The sequence below is a fragment of the Mercenaria mercenaria genome, chromosome 11 (assembly GCF_021730395.1).
Source record: "Mercenaria mercenaria strain notata chromosome 11, MADL_Memer_1, whole genome shotgun sequence".
Classification (NCBI taxonomy): domain Eukaryota; kingdom Metazoa; phylum Mollusca; class Bivalvia; order Venerida; family Veneridae; genus Mercenaria; species Mercenaria mercenaria.
This window is the reverse complement of record NC_069371.1, coordinates 40,387,940-40,408,184: the sequence shown is the minus strand read 5'-3', so window position 1 is coordinate 40,408,184 and position 20,245 is coordinate 40,387,940. Positions and strand designations below refer to the sequence as shown.

The 20,245-nt window shown below is 34.2% G+C and overlaps 1 protein-coding gene across 1 annotated transcript in view; it reads right to left on the bottom strand.

Annotated features, from left to right (window-relative positions):
• Positions 1-19,846, bottom strand: part of LOC123532186 (uncharacterized) — a 58,216-nt gene extending 38,370 nt beyond the window's left edge. Inside the window, exon 1 of the mRNA XM_053517221.1 lies at positions 19,448-19,846. The gene's annotated coding sequence lies outside the window, so the exon portion shown is untranslated. The remainder of the gene's footprint in view (positions 1-19,447) is intronic.
• Positions 19,847-20,245: the final 399 nt, after the last annotated feature.

Sequence of the window (20,245 nt, the reverse complement as noted above, 5' to 3'; positions counted from 1 at the left end):
GTATGTCTGTTGCCAATTCGCTTGTGAATTACCAAAAGCCTACTGGTAAAAAGTTAGTAAATCGACATTTTCAAGAAAGTCCATTTTTAGTCTAAAATGATAAAAATGTCAACGACACCCTCACTGCATCGGCTCGGATGAAAATTCAGTTTTTGGGTTCACAATATCAATAACACGTTATTCACTTTATTATATAGAAGCAACAAAACAAGAAAAATAGTAATAGCAACTGAAATTTTATTATGCAACAAAGAACTGCTTGCATATTTGGCATTATTTAAAGTGCAAACCTTTTTATATTAAGTGGTTTCATCCTTATATATAATACATATTTCTTTACATGGAGTTCGTTCAAATACCATTACATAAAGTAAGTACTTCTTTATATAAAGCGGATACTTTTTAAAAAGAAAAAAAAAACGGTCCCCAAATCCTCATACGAAGCTTGCGCTGCCGTATAATAGAGTGTGTTATTAAATTATATGAAGAGGATATTTGATAATATAATCATTATGTCATTATGCGTAGTGGATTGTTCATTATATAGAGTAGTTATGTCTTTGTATAAAAAGTCAAATGCGGAAGTGCATTTACCACATCATATATCAGGTCCTAGATTGCTAAGACGATGCATGTCATTAATATTACTCCCAAGTTAATAAAATGGACATTAAACACTCAGCAGCGGGCTATAGATTACGGCAGTGGTCAACTTTGGTAATTACACTGGACAGTGTGTGAAATAATTAGAAGGAATGTGTAAAACAAAAACATTGTTATATGAGCTGCACCATGAGAAACCAACATAGTGTTTGCGACCAGCATGGATCCAGACCAGTCTGCGCATCTGCACAGTCTGGTCAGGATCCAAGCTAGCTTTTTCACTTTCAAAGTCTATTGCAATTAGAGAAAACCGTTAGCGAACAGTATGGATCCTGACCACTATGTTGGTTTTCTCATGGCGCGGCTCATTATGATATAGTAGACTATATATAAATCATGAATTTGAAACACCTCAACTCGACTATTAGTTATTGAAAATATCAAATCAATACCAAAATCTTGTGAATTAAATTACATTTAAATTATGGTTAAAAATGAAACAGACGTACAGAAAGGTAAATGAGTGTTGCATATCAGATTTGTTTACAATATACTATACATACAACAAAAGCACTGATTCTTTTAATAATCAATGAAAAATATATATAAGTTATATATAACTCTTTTTCTCTTTTTTAGTCTACATATTGCTGGATATTAGCAATATGAGACTACAAATTCTACTAACAGTTTGTTTTACGGCATTTTTCAGGAAGACCAGTTTTTTTGTTTATTTATCTTTTTTTTTTGTCTTTTCTCGTTTTCAACATTTTTTTCCAATTTGGAAGGTTAATTTTCTCGTTGGTTGAGCAACTGGTTTGGTCGGCCTTTAACTGATAATCTTTCAATTTTACAATGCCTTTGAACCTGTCTGAAATGGCATTTTAACCCCAGTCAGATGTTCAGCCTGATGAACTCTGCACATTGCTTAAATTCCGATGCGTAATATCCCCATTAGCACAACCGATTTATGACATAAGATTCCTCGTCCAGCTTGATTTATGACTTGAAACTTCTTGAAACTCGATCTCATGAACAGTGTTACTGAACTTGACCTGCAGCTTTGTTTTCCCGAGGATTTTAATTGGTGACTTGCTGCCATGTGAATATATTTAATGGTATGCAGCTGGTTATTTTACATTTGTCAAAAATTCACTATTTCGGTCGAAAGTCATAGAAGTATTCAATATTAATAGATATATCCATTTAAACATTTAGTTTGTACTTACACATCAATATCTGACACTTTCATTTGAAAACATTCAGGAGAGCCTGTGGCGTGCAAAAAAACAACTACCTACTTGTAGTCGGCATTAAATCTCACGCATTGAGTTTACGCATACATTGAATATACACTAGTAAACCCTATGTTAAACACAACCCTAACCTTTAGTCAGTATATAAAACACACAATAGTGCGTATATTAAGGTCGATCCACACCTTAGGACCAGAATGTAGAAGTTTGACGGAAAAGTATGAAATTTGGCTCAAATATAGATCTAACTCTGTATTTTCAGAATGTATGTATTTTTTTCGATTTTACACTTGTGCGTTTACGTTAAAAGCGCCACCTGGTGGCACCCGATTTTTCACGTCAATTGCTCGTTTCACTAATATTTTGGCGATTTCATTTTTTTTTTCGAGTGCGCATTGAGTTGTCTGTTCCAATGTATTTGACAAAATCTAAATGTATTTTGTGCATTATAAGACCGTCATTTTTCTAAAAACAAATTGGCTGACGCCGAAATCGTTATAAAATTTGTACGTGCAAATTTATGCATATTGTCCTATAACATCTTTTCCGTGCGGTCAAAGTGTTTCATTTTTTTAAACAGTCTGCTTCTGTGTCCGCTCTTTAAAATTAACATATAAAAAAGGCATGTGTTCTCGTTGGATTTTTTGCTAAAAAACTTTGAAAATCATAGTTAAATGGCGCGACGCGTAAGACTGTAGAAACCATGACGTTACTGTGCTAAATGCGTTCCGTTAATACAGTGTAACAGAATACTGTAAATTTCCTACAGTACTTTAATATTCTAATAATAGGTCTAAACGGTGTGACAGAAAAACGATTTCTCAGATGGCTGAAGTAAGTGACCACACAGTTTATTAAAAACGAGAAGTTTCACATATATATGCAACATGTATATGTAGTAATGCACACGATACACGCAGCAGCACACGGAAGGACCGGAAGAAAAGGAGTTGTAATTTGCAGGAACATTGTTTCCGAATAACGACAGTCGATTAAGACGCTCCTATCAAATTATACAAACCAGTATTTTTACTTGATGACTTTGTTGTGTTTTTTTCCAAGTTAAAACTGTCTGCCTTACGTTGTAATGCACACATGCTCGCCAACACTGTTATATATATAATATAAGAAATGTTTATTTCTAAATTTGTATAGTGCCGAATTTTCAACAGTATTTTACTTATGTTCCTGCAGGCAGTTGACCTAAACAATATTCCTGGATTCTGTACCAGCACTAACCTGTTCTCCGCAAGTAACTGTCAACTTCTTCGGATGAATCTCAGGAATCAGCAGTGGGGGTGGATGATCTTAGACAAACAGTCTTCAATCAAATCGACACGGAGAGGGAATGTTTATCTCTTAAAGTAGTAACTGACTTTAAAATAAATATCAAAACTTTTGCTAAGAGTACATGTGTATTCAACTTCATTTCAGAAAAAAAAAAATAATTGCTATCTTTCTATTTGACGCTGACATAAAATACTAGGCCCGTCAGAAATGCTTAGCAAAATTCTGAGAACTATGCATGTATATGCGAGAATGATTGTATAAAATTGCGAATGCGTTCGTGCGTGCTGTAGTTAGTAGTGTGTTGCGTATGCGTGCGCACGCACATGCGTTCCTGTGTGTGACTCCAGCTCGGGAATGAGTTGCTGTACAATTAAGATAGTATCTAAGATATATCCATTACTGTAATCAAAACAGCTATTAGCTATTTTAAACGTTACACCTAAGCGCAATATATAAAAAATAATGCAGAAATATCCAATCAAAAATACATATTTACAGTACACCATCTCTTCCCCAAGCAGTATTATCGACAAACAGAGCTTGCAAAGAAGAGGAAATGGGCTCGCTGGAATTCTTTTTTTTTTTCTCAAGTATACGGTAATTAACTTTGATCATTACATGTTTTGTTTTATACCTAAAAGAACGCTAAGCCTTATATTTTGAAAAAAAGTGCTGAAGCTCTTTACAGAGATGATGTCATTATCTAAATGAACTTTGCTTAGTATTTGACCGCACCGATCCCCTTCCCAACCCAACGAAGTTGTGGGAGGGTTATTTCGGAGTCAATTTGACCGTCGGTGTCTATGCCTAAATCTTGCGAAGCTTTGCTGATTTACGGCCCCTCATAGCAAAGGAGTGTGTGGTGAACTACATAATCAATGGACCTGTAGATTTCTTAGAGTAACGATCTGAAACTTGATGAGCAAAGATGCTTGACGCATTCTTACTGTTACACATTTTTGATGTACATCCACGCGCAGTTCCACATTTCGTACATAAATTGGTTGAAATATGGTGAATGATAGCCAGTATGAGTAGAACAACGTAATAGAATTTCATGTGACACATTTTTTATCCGCACCTCATGCGCACGTCAACATTCCTTCAGGTAATAGGTTGTAAAATTGAGCACTCTCTCCCGCAAGGGTAAAAATGTGTGACAAACTTTTCATAAGACACACTTTTTATGCACACCCCATTCCTATCAATACGCTATTAGGTGGGTGGGGCGGGGTTTTGCTATATGTATCAATTTACCATCGCACAGAAGATGAATTATACTTCGTTTCAGTTCTGTAAAGTCAAACGTTTAACCCATCGGATTCAATGTTAAACTTCAAGGTCGGTCGTATGAATTTTGCTACTCCGTATCTACTAAATCCTGGTTATGTTTTTCATTCATATCTGAACAGTTGTGCTACTGTTCTAACTCTGTCAGATTGTACAGCCATACATGCAAACAGATCGTCGTCACAAAAACAGAGAAAAGTATGGTAACAGCAAAATTGCGGCTAAGACATATTGTTTTGTACAAAATAATTCACGTCTATGTATCTATTAATTTTCGTGTTGAAAAAGGTTTGAAAAGCGGGTGAAATTAAAAGACAGTTCACGTGCTGATTAAATTAACAGACAGTTCACGTGCTGGTAAGCTATACGCCATAAAAGAAAACATGTATATCTCTTTGACATCTTTCTACTCAATCTGGTCCATTAAATGTATAAACTGCACTTACTATTTTACCTGATCTCTTACATACTGTGCCGCGTGCTGAAATAGTCTAAATTACAATGCCCAATTACGTGTATTTTCTTGTGTATTTAATATGTGAAAGTTGAAATACATTAGATAAAGCATTGTGCACTGTGAACTGTAGTTATGCATGGAAATAACTTGTTATAAATAATCTTCCCTGAAAAATACGATTAGCCATGACATGTAGGTGTGTACATGACTAAAGAAAGGAATAGATGTTATAAAGAGAAGCCCTGTCCGTCCATTTATCCATACTCCAAGTCTACCCCGGGTATTATATTATTTAATTGAAGTACGTAAATGGTTGTTTTAATTTTGTGATTAAGGATTTATTGTTTAATGATTAAATGTACATGTCTAAATGGTTATGTACAGTGTAGTTGTGGATGTCAATGTTATTATTTGTATGCAGAATCTATAAGTAATAGCCATCATTTTGATATGTTTGATGTGTTATTTTTATACTGTTATCGAATATAATCAAAGAAACTGCCGAAACTGTAAATGTTTAAATGAATAAATGTTGATAAAAATTTGTTATAAATTGTCGAAAACTGCCAATGCTGTATCACGGTGATTATGTTTCATGTCTAAATAGGTGCTTGTATAATAATAAATTGAACATAAAACTTTATTGCTTCACTTATAATAAATTTTTCAAAAATGTCTTATTCATCATAATATTTGAGAAAACAGGGGTTTAACTTTTCAACAGGAAAAAATAGCCCTAAAGCAAACGCCGTGAATAAAAAAAGTAACAAAAAATTACTCACGTTAACAAATGACGCAATACATCAAAACCCTATGTCGGCGTATCAAAAATAATATCAGTTTGAAAAATCTGTATTTGTGATAAAAATAGACTGGTGTACAGTTGAAAAAACATTTAAAAACGGTTTTATCTAAAGCCGTAGTTACCTCGTTTATTGCTTATTGTTAGAATATTGACTTGCTAAATATCTTGTAATGTCGTGTCTTGTAACGGCATGTAGTGTAACGACGTGATATAATGTCCTTAAAAACGCCGCGCTTATCGACATTTAACTACGACTTTCAACGTTTTTTAGCAAAAAATCCAACGAGAACACATGCCTTTTTTATTTGATAATTTTAAAGGGCGATACATACCACAGACGCTTTCAAAAAATAAAACACTTTGACCGCACGGAAAAAAAGTTATAGGACAAAATGCATAAATTTGCACGTACAAATTTTATAACGATTTCGGCGTCAGCCAATTTGTTTTCATAAAAATAACGGTCTTGTAATGCACTAAATACATTTAGATTTTGTCAAATATATTGGAACAGACAACTCAATGCGCAGTCGAAAAAAAAAAAAAAGAAATCGCCAAAATATTAGTGAAATTATGACAAAAAATCGAGAAATCGACGTGAAAAATCGGGTGCCACCAAGTGGCGCTTTTAACGTGAATGCACAAGTGTAAAATCGAAAAAGATACATACATTCTGAAAATACAGAGTTTGAACTATATTTGTGCCAAATTTCATACTTTTCCGTCAAACTTCTACATTCCGGTCCTAAGGTGTGGATCGACCTTAAATAGGGGCGATTTAATGTTGACGCGACATGTAGCAGTAAGATTGTTGATGCCATTTTTAAGGTGTAAAAAGAATTGTTTTTTTTTTTTGTTTTGAATGCATTTAAAGGAATAAAAATTAACATTAAAGAACAAAACAAGGATTAAAATGAATTATTTATCATTTTCGACCTAAACACTGACTGTCTGTAAAATGTTCAATAACCAACTGCCTACCAGTAGGCAGTTGGTTATTCGCACGCGAATTGTCAACTGGCTTTCCTGAGAATTTCCAGGACTGACCTATACGTTGAAAGTGTCGGATATTGATAGGAAAGAACAAAATATATGTAAAATTGAATTATTTTATGCATATGTGTCTGAAAAAAAGGCTTTTCTGAAACATATCGCGAATTGGCAACTGGCTCTCCTGGCGCTTTTGAGACTGCTAATTGCATTTAAAAGAATCAATAATATCATTAAAGAACAAAAAAAGGGTTAGAATGAATTTTTTTTCATGTTCTACCAAAACACTGACTGTATGTAAAATGTCGAATAACCAACTGCCTACCAGTAGGCAGTTGGTTATTCGCACGCGAATTGGCAACTGGCTCTCTTGATTGTTTCCAAGACTGACATATACGTTGAAAGTGTCGGATATTGATACGAAAGAACAAAATCTATGTAAAATTGAATTATTTTATGCATATGTGTCTGAAAAATCGGCTTCTCTGAAACATATCGCGAATTGGCAACCGGCTCTCCTGGTGCATATTGAGACTGTTGAATGCATTTAAAAGAATAAATACTAACATAAAAGAACGAAACAAGGCTTAGAATGATTTTTTTATCATGTTCTCCCAAAACAATGACTGTCAGTAAAATGTCGAATAACCAACTGCCTACCAGTAGGCAGTTGGTTATTCGCACGCGAATTGGCAACTGGCTCTCCTGGGTGTTTCTAAGACTGACCTATATGTCGGATATTGATAGGAAAGAACAAAATATATGATAAATTGAATTATTTTATTCATATGTGTCTGAAAAAAAAAAGCTTTTCTGAAACATATCGCGAATTGGCAACTGGCTCTCCTGGTGCATTTTGAGTCTGTTGAATGCATTTAAAAGAATAAATACTAACATAAAACAACAACAAAACAAGGGTTAGAATGAATTTTTTATCATGTTCTCCCAAAACAATGACTGCCATTAAAATGTCGAATAACCAACTGCCTACCAGTTGGTTATTCGCACGCGAATTGGCAACTGGCTCTCCTGGGTGTTTCCAAGACTGACCTATATGTTGGAAGTGTCGGATATTGATACGAAAGAACAAAATATATGTAAAATTGAATTATTTTATTCATATGTGTCTGAAAAAAAAGTTTTTCTGAAACATATCGCGAACTGGCAACTGGCTCTCCTGGTGCATTTTGAGACTGTTGCATGCATTTAAAAAAATAGATACTAACATAAAACAACAACAAAACAAGGGTTAGAATGAATTTTTTATCATCTTCTCCCAAAACAATGACTGCCATTAAAATGTCGAATAACCAACTGCCTACCAGTAGGCAGTTGGTTATTCGCACGCGAATTGGCAACTGGCTCTCCAGAGTGTTTTCAAGACTGACCTATACGTTACAAGTGTCAGGTATTAATACGAAAGAATAAAATATATGTAAAATTGAATTATTTTATTCATATGTGTCTGAAAAATCGGCTTGTCTGAAACATTTCGCGAACTGGCAACTGGCTCTCCTGGTGCATTTTGACCCTGTTGAATGCATTGAAAGGAATAATTATTAACACTAAAGAACAAAACAAGGACTAGATTGACTTTTTTATCATTTTCGACCAAAACTATGACTGTCAATAAAATGTCGAATAACCAACTGCCTACCAGTAGGCAGTTGGTTATTCGCACGCGAATAGGCCACTGGCTCTCCTGAGTGTTTCCAAGACTGACCTATACGTTGAAAGTGTCGGATATTGGTACGAAAGAACAAAATATATGTAAAATTGAATGATTTTATGCATATGTGTCTGAAAAATCGGCTTTTCTGAAACATATCCCGAATTGGCAACTGGCTCTCCTGGTGTATTTTAAGACTGTTGAATGCATTTAAAAGAATAAATACTAACATAAAACAACAACAAAACATGGGTTAGAATGAATTTTTTATCATGTTCAACCAAAACAATGACTGACAGTAAAATGTCGAATAACCAACTGCCTACCAGTAGGCAGTTGGTTATTCGCACGCGAATTGGAAACTGGCTCTCCTGAGTGTTTCCAAGACTGACCTATATGTTCAAAGTGTCAGATATTGATACGAAAGAACACGATATATGCAAAATTGAATTATTTTATTCATATGTGTCTAACAAAAAGGATTTTCTGAAACATATCGCGAACTGGCAACTGGCTCTCCTGGTGTATTTTGAGACTGTTGAATGCGTTTAGAAGAATTAATACTAACATAAAACAACAACAAAACAAGGGTTAGAATGAATTTTTTATCATGTTCAACCAAAACAATGACTGTCAGTAAAATGTCGAATAACCAACTGCCTACCAGTAGGCAGTTGGTTATTCGCACGCGAATTGGCAACTGGCTCTCCTGAGTGTTTCCAAGACTGACCTATACATTGAAAGTGTCAGATATTGATACGAAAGAACAAAATATATGTAAAATTGAATTATTTTATTCATATGTGTCTGAAAAATCGGCCTGTCTGAAACATATCGCGGATTGGCAACTGGCTCTCCTGGTGCATTTTGACCCTGTTGAATGCATTGAAAGGAATAAATATTAACACTAAAGAACGAAACAAGGACTATGACAGTCAGTAAAATGTCGAATAACCAACTGCCTACCAGTAGGCAGTTAGTTATTCGCACGCGAATTGGCAACTGGCTCTCTTGAGTGTTTCCAAGACTGACCTATATGTTGGAAGTGTCGGATATTGATAGGAAAGAACAAAATATATGTAAAATTGAAATATTTTATTTATATGTGTCTGAAAAAAAGGCTTTTCTGAAACATATCGCGAATTGGCAACTGGCTCTCCTGGTGCATTTTGAGATTGTTGAATGCATTGAAAGGAATAAATATTAACATTAAAGAACGAAACAAAGGCTAGATTGATATTTTTATCATTTTCGACCAAAACTATGACTGTCTGTAAAATGCCGAATAACCAACTGCCTACCAGTAGGCAGTTGGTTATTCGCACGCGAATTGGCAACTGGCTCTCCTTAGTGTTTCCAAGACTGACCTATACGTTGAAAGTGTCGGATATTGGTACGAAAGAACAAAATATATGTAAAATTGAATTATTTTATGCATATGTGTCTGAAAAATCGGCTTTTCTGAAACATATCGCGAATTGGCAACTGGCTCTCCTGGTGTATTTTGGGACTGTTGAATGCATTTAAAAGAATAAATACTAACATAAAACAACAACAAAACAAAGGTTAGAATGAATTTTTTATCATGTTCTCCCAAAACAATGACTGACAGTAAAATGTTGAATAAACAACTGCCTACCAGTAGGCAGTTGGTTATTCGCACGCGAATTGGCAACTGGCTCTCCTGAGTGTTTCCAAGACTAATCTATACGTTGTTAGTGTCGGATATTGATATGAAAGAACAAAATATATGTAAAATTGAATTATTTTATGCATATGTGTCTGAAAAATCGGCTTTTCTGAAACATATCGCGAATTGGCAACTGGCTCTCCTGGTGCATTTTGAGACTGTTGAATGCATTGAAAGGAATAAATATTAACATTAAAGAACGAAACAAGGACTAGATTGATATTTTTATCATTTTCGACCAAAACTATGACTGTAAAATGTCGAATAACCAACTGCCTACCAGTAGGCAGTTGGTTATTCGCACGCGAATTGGCAACTGGCTCTCCTGAGTGCTTCCAAGACGGACCTATACGTTGAAAGTGTCGGATATTGATATGAAAGGACAACATATATGTAAAATTGATTTATTTTATTCATATGTGCCTGAAAAATCGGCTTTTCTGAAACACATCGCGAATTGGCAACTGGCTTTCCTGGTGCATTTTGAGACTGTTGAATGCATTTAAAAGAATAAATACTAACATAAAACAACAACAAAACAAGGGTTAGAATAAATTTTTTATCATGTTCTATCAAAACACTGACTGTATGTAAAATGCCGAATAACCAACTGCCTACCAGTAGGCAGTTGGTTATTCGCACGCGAATTGGCAACTGGCTCTCCTTAGTGTTTCCAAGACTGATCTTTATGTTGAAAGCGTCAGATATTGATATTAAAAACCATATAAAATGTCATATTGAATGATTTTATCCATTTGTGACTAAAAAAAAAGCTTTTCTGAAACATATCGCGAATTGGCAACTGGCTCTTGAGGTACTTTTTGAGACTGCTGAATGCATTTTAAGAGATGAAGATTAATTTTAAAGAACAAAACATGTATTAGAATGATTTTTTTATCATTATGTTTTAAGAGGTAATCAGACTTGCTTATACATTTTGAATAACCAACTGGCAACTAGTATGTAGTTGGTTATTCGAATGTTCAACTACCAACTACCAACTGCCTACCAACTTTACTGTCATGGTACAGTCTCGTATTGTGTATTATACCATAACACTATTTCTTTACAAATATACCTATAGCAGTGTCACTATATCGTTAAAAAACAAAGTTTTGTGTAAAATATTTTTCAGTCTGTTAAAAACTAGATCTATGTGTCTTTCAATATAATCATGTGTCAACATTTTCAATGTTCATTCCAAATGTATTACATAAGCACAGTTCAAGTATCGAAATTGTTGAATGACAACTTTCCTTATATAGTCCAACATAAACAATTCATCATTTGTTTTCTTAGTTCTTGTAAACGATCACTTCAATCATTTGTAAATTTAATGACTATTAATAAACTTTGATAATGTAGTAGTTGACCTCTTTACAATCGACACCGTTTACTTTCAAATACAGGTTGCAATATAGCCCCAAGGTAATTTTATGACGGATATCTTTCAACACCCCTGGGCTTATCAAGGATACATACAATACTCCAACACCACTCATTGAGTATACTCAAATAAATTGCCTAACGGTCACGTCTTTACTCAGGAAAGATTCCATTTGTATTCATAAAGGTGAGTGACAGCCGAGCCAACTCTCAAGAGTGAGTGACTGTTGAGGGAGGTCCTGGGGACCCTTGAGTGTTTCTCAAGGTCTCATATTGTTAGTTTAGATGATAAATTTTCAATATCTATTAATTTGAACGTAAGATAACAGTGTCATGTTAAAGCGGAAGTTCATATTTGTGCAAGGTATTTTGGAAAAATATATTATGTTCTTTTTTAATACATGTTGTTGAGAACGATGAAAACGCAAAAAAGGCCCGGCAAATCAAAAGACTGTTTGAATATACAATTACGAAACCTAGCCTAACGGGGCTCATCAGTCACTCCCAGAAACACACGACGTAGTTATACATATTTACATTTCACAAGCTTAGATATCCGATAATTTATATTGAAATATATACAATCCGTCAAATTAAATGTCATGAAGAACCTATCATTATTAAATATCATTGTTTAAATGACAACGGAAACATTTACTTATACAAAAAAAATATGAGCCGCGACATGAGAAAACCAACATAGTGCGTCTGTAGTCTGGTCAGGATCTATGCTGTTCGCTTTCAACGCCAATTGCAATTAGAGTAACTATTAGCGAACAGTAAGAATCATAAACAGAGTGCACCGATGTGCAGGTTGATCTGGATTCATGCTGGTCGCAAACACACTATTTTGGTTTTCTCATGGTGCGGCTGAATGTTTTTAGTAATAGCACTTTGAAAAATACGTGGGGAATAGAAACGAGTATGTAATAAGACGAGATGTAATCCGACTGTCGGTAAAATACAATGTGATGAGATCACTACTAGTATAATTATGCGTCTATCTGGGTCTGGTGTCTAAATCCTACATGTATTTCGATTTTTCAAAGTTTGACGCCCAGAATTGTCGAAGTTGGACAAGATATGATAGGAAAGCTATAGTTATGATTTTAAATTTGATTCTGATTAACTGCATATTGTCAAATGGTACGGTCGTTAAATTCTAGTATTTGTGACAGGCAATCTAACGGAGAATAAAGATCGCCTTTTACAATTCAAATTCTACTATCACAGTTTTAAATGAAAAGATAAAATACTTTTACCGATATTTTCTCTCAAACGAGTCCACTTTTGAGACACTAAGTTCTGTATATATACGCTTGATGTGTAAATATTAAAACAAAGGATTGCCATCGATTGAAATTTCGTTGGAAAAGTCTTCCATATCCAAAATTATACATTTTTCATAGAAATGCGTCAAATTATTACTGCATACAGAAACAAAATAGTATGTGATGTCATGAACATTTTAGTCAAACGGAAAAAATAGCTGTAAAAATAAGCTGTTAGTCTAACTCGTCACCCTAAGTCAATGCTGACTTCTGCTTTATTGAAATAATGTGCCCGTGTGATTTCTAATCTAGGAATTGTAGTATCCATCCATCATGTGACTATCCCCGTAGTCAAGCGGTTAGTCGCTAACTTGAAATCACTGTAACCTCTGATTTGGTCAATTGGGTGGGTGGGGAGGGCATGGGTTCGAGCCTTGCTACCGATCGTATCTCTTTATCTGAGAAATTTTGACGTTTCTTGCAGAGGTTCTTCCCATGTACCACGGCTATATTTCAGTTAATTCAAGCCAATATTTAGTAGAATCTCAAACTCACAGAAATGTTTATTACCTTTATAGCTTGAGTAACGTATTTAAACAGGGAGTGTATGTTTAAATTAAATATTTTACTTTTTTGACATGAAAAGTGATGCCAATCGGGCTATGATTAGATCTCTGACCAAGTGGTAAAAACACATGTGTAATTTTACATGTATAAACTTTATGCACTGACTTAATTTGCATTTTGTCGTGAGGCTATAATGGATTAATGATTTTTATCATCGGTGACAGAAAAATTAAGTACTTTTAGATAATGCGACACTAATCGGGACAGTTTTACGTAATTGTAATCAGTCACAGATTGTAAAAAATGTTTGATTTGAAACTGATTCTGAGATACGACTTAAACTGTAATATCATCAAGTTTGAAAACCATAAATACATTGTATGACTGACAATTTATGTGTTGTTAAGACAAATTAATGGGAAAACCCCACATAACTTGACTGGCGACTTGGGCGGAGTTTATGTAAATGACGGTTAGAAAATTAGCCACTAACGAGAAGAAAATCGATATCAGTCAGTGACTACAAGTGTATGATGCAAACACTGAAACGGCGAGCTATTCTGAAATTGGCAGTAACAAACAGGCATATGTGTATTCACAGTGGTATGCGTCAGGTTTCAAATAGTACATCTGAATGCATGCATAGCTAAACACAGTATAATATGTAATACCCACTAGAAACATTTTAACTATGGACTTTTACTACATGACATTTATTTAAGCATTGAGTTCTACGTCTATAAAAGTTAAATAGGTTTCATGAGGATTTTCTACATTTGAAGAAAATACCTAAAGATAAACTATTTCAGTGAATTTGTTTGTTTGCTTTAGGTTTAACGTCGTTTTTCAACAGTATTTCAGTTATGTACCGGCAATCAGTTAACCTTACTAGTGTTCTTGGATTTTCTACCAGTACAAACCTGTTTTCCGCAAGTGACTGCCAACTTCCCAACATGAATCAGAGGTGGAGGACGAATGATATCAAACACAATGTCTTTCATTAGATCGTCACGGAGAATACACGTCCAACCGGGGATCGAACTTGCGACCACGCGACCCCTAGATCTGCACTCTCCATACTGAGCTAAGCGGATGGGTAGTATTTTAGTGAAAGATGGCCACAGGATATATATAACATAATACACTGTAGATATATATTGGGCTTTGTGTCGTACATCTTTTAAGAAATATGTAGCGCAAAACTGAGAGAAATGAGGCTAAAAAGACGCTTTAGTTAATCACCAATTTTCGTTCTGAAAATCAGCGGAGGTAATAATATGATTAATGTTTTATTGATTAACCCCTCTCTCGTTGCAAATTCAGTTTCGTTTGAAAGCCGGACGGTTGTAGATGTATTTACAATGCATTTTTCTAATGATGATAAACAAAAATATGATAGTAAAAGGTATTCTTTATTAGCAATAAAGAATACATGGTCAGAGATACAAGGTATTATTGTACACTTGGCAATTATCATGGCAGAAACATTGTTAACCTGACAACGTATGTTTTACATTACAAAATATATCAGTATTGGGATAGAAAACAATAATGCACTAACGTTTAGACTGTAGAGACAGGATAGTAGTATGTATATCAGATTTCATATAATGTTTTAATGTTACAATTCGTCAACTGGACGACTTCTCATAATATATCATTGTTAAACCAAAATAAAATGTGTTGGGTTTGGGAGCAATAATGAAAAAAAATTATAGCTGCTTTAATTTCATTTTATTTCAGACAGTTCACAATATGGTGGAAATGTGTTTACGTATGTTGTGTGTTCTCTTTTTCTTGGGATGGGGCGTTTTGGCCTGTAAAGGCACAAAAACGAAACCTTGCTAAATAAATTATCGAGATAGATAAAACTTCAGGCGCAAGCCATCAAGAATCTATTTCCAAGTGCAATTCAATAAATACTGCGCCGAATTATATAAATATGATATGGAAAGATGCATGAATACATGACAAAATGAATGCAATAACAATTACCTGTAAAGGCACAAAAACAAAATCTTGATAAATAAATTATCGAGATAGAAAAAACTTCAGGCGCAAGCCATCAAGAATCTATTTCCAAGTGCGCATGCGTGTAGTTTCATCCGGGGAAAATTAAAAAAATTGAGGCCCGGCGTGCAAATCTTGTTAAGGCCTTTAATTAACTGGTAAGTGTTAGAAAATGTTAGATGGATGAATGAAATGAAAATGATATAGGAATTCATATAGGATCGGGCTGTATGGAAATAATACAAAATAATAACACATAAAGACATTTCATACAATATATACACGGAACGAGGACAAACCAACATATAGACAAAATACTGATATTCAGTGGTTTTGGACCTCGTGACACGTAGTTATTCGTTCTATAAATTAAATTTTCCTCATGGACTAATGAAATCATACGATAGTCGTCATGATACGAACAACATCAGTGTGATTCTGATAACTATATGTCTTAACTCAAAATAAAAGCAGTACGTCCAGAGGACACATCAGTCGAAAAGACGTCTATCACGCTAATTTCATGCTGAATTAATTTTGTAAATGCTATACATATATTTGTGCTATGTGTACACGTGTACAAGGTGCTCTAATTTTTGATTTTGGTATATTAAAACTTTTAATGATTTATTAAAGAATATAATAAAATTATACACATTATATACATATTTTAAATTCTGAAATGTATCAATTCGATATTTTATACTTTTAGCATTCATTTCTTTAAATCAGATTGTAAATGTCGATGTCATCCTTGTTACTGCGACCAACAAGAAGCTTACAGTTCCTTTGATCGAAACAAATGGACCAACATGCTACATTTCCAGTGTCAGAAGATAACACATTCCCCAGTTTTTCACCATGTGAAGTAAACTGTAAAATACAGTTGTTATCATAACCACTCGCCAAAATACTTCCATCTTTCGCAAAACACACACGTCGTACATTGTTAAGTTCAGAACAGTCATATTTTTCTTCTAGTGTGCCATCTCCACTAAGAACAACAACCCCATAGTTATTGTCAGCCATGCAGATCCTTCTACCATCAGCACTAACAGCAATACTGTAGATATCACGAAACAGTCCTTGTCCTGTTTGGTCTCTGGTGTATTGTTTAAGTTTGTACCAGTCATGCTGTAGATAAAGACACTCGTATTCGAATTCGCAACATATATATTACCATTTGCATATGCAATACCATAACAGCTATGATCTGTTTTAATTTCATTTGTTCTCTTCATTTCATTTGTAACAGAAATGAAATAAATAGTTTCTCTGCCAGCAGCTACAGCAGCAACATCCTGTTTATCGACTGTGCAGATTTGATATGGGGCTTCTGGAAGATCACAAACATGTATATTCGTGTACATGCTATCAATACGTTTCAGATTCTTGTTACTACTGTCAGCAAGTATTGTAGAGCCATCCTCGAGTATACACATGCTACTGATACTGCATGCTTGTTTGTCAGATTGGTGCCTGATGTAGTACGTCTTCTTTTCCTTGACTTTGTAGAGGTCATTCGACTGTCGTATTCTTCCGATAGTATCCATGTGTGCCAAGAAAGATAACAATTGTTCATCTTTTGCGAATTTGATATGGATTTCATTTTTCCCTTTAGATATTTCTTCATTACATTTTGCAGCACTTTCCGCGGCTCTTTTCCCGAGTTTAGAAGCTACAAAACTTGCGAAATATTGCTTCCAGATGATGTCAGTTTGTCTTCGGAACATGCAACTTCTGTTTGTGAATTTTCGAGGAACTGTATTTCGTCATTGATTTTGTCGCTGAGGACTTTGTATTTCTTTTCGATTGAATCTATACTGTTTTGTTCCAATATGTCTAGTCTTTTGTCAATTTCCTTTCTAAAGTCTTTTACTTTATGCAATGCTTCTTCCTTACCTTTAAGTAACCGGTCTCGTTCTCCTTTGCATATGCAAAGCGTTTCTTCCAGACCTCTTTTTGTTGTCGTTAGTTCTTCTTGAATTTCCTTCGCGTCTGTATGTGCTTGATTGTTTTGAACAAACTCGGGTATATCAAAAATACCTTTGCAAGACTTAAATATAGAGATGAACACAGCATGTGATTACAATTTAGTCAACAATAATGTATAACATTTGTGTAGATCGTAAGCGTCAGTTTCAGTGACTTAAGTATAGACATATAGACATTAAAATTTCAGGAATTATTTTAAGAACATGTCAGCGTAAGGTATAAACTGATTATTGTATTACACCGGGGTACATATAAACAGTAAGCATACCGTCTACAAAACAGTGGGGTGTAGTGAGCACTCAATAATTCGGTTTTATTGACAAAAATATCTGGCAATATATAAATGAAAACTTTCATACCAGTTTAAAATCACCTTAACTCTATATTTATACACAATACTTTCAAAACAAGAAATATCTTTAAAAATGATGGTCGGCGAATTGTAATAAGGAAAGAAGTTTATGAATTTTTCATCTAACATTCATCTTTCATCTAACATTTTTCAAATTGCAAAACTAAACACCGCACTTTAACAATTTAAATGGTTCTCTTTTAATTTTTCGCAAAGGTTTCGTAGGGTTGTAATTTTGTTTCGTTTATCCTTAGACGAATAATTACAGCAGTAGTTTGATGAAGATTCATGAAGCGGTTCATGAGAAGAGGTCATTAAACGTGTTTATATTTTTAGCTAAATTGGTCCCTATCCCCATTTGTAACAAAATAGCAGGAGACCTTACGATATTGTTACACATCGAGTTTGATAAAAATCAATTACATTTTAGTGGTTAATGCGAAGAAAGGCATATCTACTTTTAGCTATAGTGGTCCCTAATAGGGCCCAAGTTCCTATATAAATACATTTGAAAGAGGACCTTATAATGATGCTCCAGACCAAGTATGACAAAGATCCACCAAGCTGTTCATGAGACGCTGTATAAAGGCATTTCTAGTTTTAGCTCTAGCAGCCCCTAAAAGGGGTTAAATGTCCCAGCTGAACAAAGTTGGCTGCGGGCCTAATAAAGATGCTACAAATCAAGTTTGATTAGAGTACATGAGAAAAAATCAATTAAAGGATTTTTTTATTTATTATTTTTATTTATTTCTAAAATAGGCCAACTGATCCCGCTTAAACAAATGCATATTCGCTATTCATGAATCTTTGGACAATGACGTCACACCTATAAAAAAGTGAAGGTCAAGCAAAACATACAATTGTAATTATTTCAATATATCTGTTTCATAAGCAAAGTTTGACCGTAGTCATATCACATAGATAAACTGTATGCAGCGTACCTTTATTTCAGTGTAATGAGATTCAGTCATTATATAGCATATATATAATAAAACAGATTTCAACTGAGTACAATATTTGCATACCATACTAAAGAAAAATATTCATATATAATAAATCAGTTAAATAATTTATAACAAATATATCAAAGCAAACAAGTACTCATTTTAATATGCAATCTGAATAAGTCAAAAAAGCAAGAAACCTTTTCATATACAGACGACAATTGTAACAATGAAAATCTTTTAAACAGCACTTCTCTACATAAAAGACTCTTATCACACCCTTATTCATGTGATACGCAGACCGTATTCAGCTCTTTCTTTAATTTGATATATGTTGGTATTTGAACAAGTTTTTATAATATTTATTAAACTTACTTATCATTTTGAGATATATCAATATTCTTGCTAAATATACTGAGCCAAAGTTAGCTTTAAAACTGTGAACAGCGTCGTTTAGGATAAACACTTTATCTACATTTCACTCAGCGTAGCACAATCAACAGAGTGAAAGAAATTGACACTCTCGTCCAATCAGGCAGAGTGTTGCATAAATCTTCCATTTTGATAAATTATCTATAATGCGTTATCAAGTAGTTTGATTGCAAACTGAAGTCACGTGGCATAGGTAACGAAAACGAATTTAGACGGCGTCGCCGAAAAAAAAGATACAATCATTGTTATTGCAATATAACATAAGGCGATAAAATTTATACTATTACTTAAAACATTGTGTAGATAATCTATCTTCACGACCGTAAGCTCGATTATCTAATACTGTTTAACAGTTAACTTATTAACCTGAAACAGGTAAAAAACTAACCATAAATTAATTGTTGACCTACAATGTAATTGATAGTTATAAACTATCCTACCTGTGATCTACTGCCATACAGGTGTAACATCCGACATCATCGTGATTTTGACAATACATGTCAACAGGTTTAAATCTGTGCCTCTCACATCGTTCCGTTGGAGCTATAGGCAAACTCTTGCATTTTCCCTCTCCGGATTGACCTTTGTCTAGGATCTTATGTCCAGATAGGAAAGGAATATCTTCATGAAATTTAACACAATCTGAACAATAATAGTCGTTACAGTCCGTGCAATATTTGTCCGCTTCTTTATTCCTCTCCTTACGTTTACAAGGTGAACATAACAATTGAAAAGTTTCGTCTGATTGTTTTTCCATGTCACTTCCTTGTATGGACGCCATATTTCTCTTTACATATTATAATTTTGTGAAAATATTAATTTCAGTTTCATTTTCTATTCCAGTGCAGACAAAAATTGTTTACAACCCTCGTTCTATTCATACATTTATTATCTACATGCACAACGTAAGCGGTTATACATTAACTACAGGGTGTCCCAAAAAACATGATACAGCTTTCAAACGACATCACATATTCAAATGACATGGTATATCAATGATTATTATTCCAATATTTAGCATAATTAACTAAATTTTAATTAATAATCATTGATGTGTTCAATGTGACGTCATGACGTCGCACATGACGTCATTGATGATGTAATCAAATTTCATTAAAATCCAAGATGGATTATAATATGAGTTGAAATCGCCTACATTAGTTAACAAAACATTAATCAAACAGTACCCTGGCATGAAGTATTAACCAGACAACAGATCAACAGATCGGTCAGGGAAT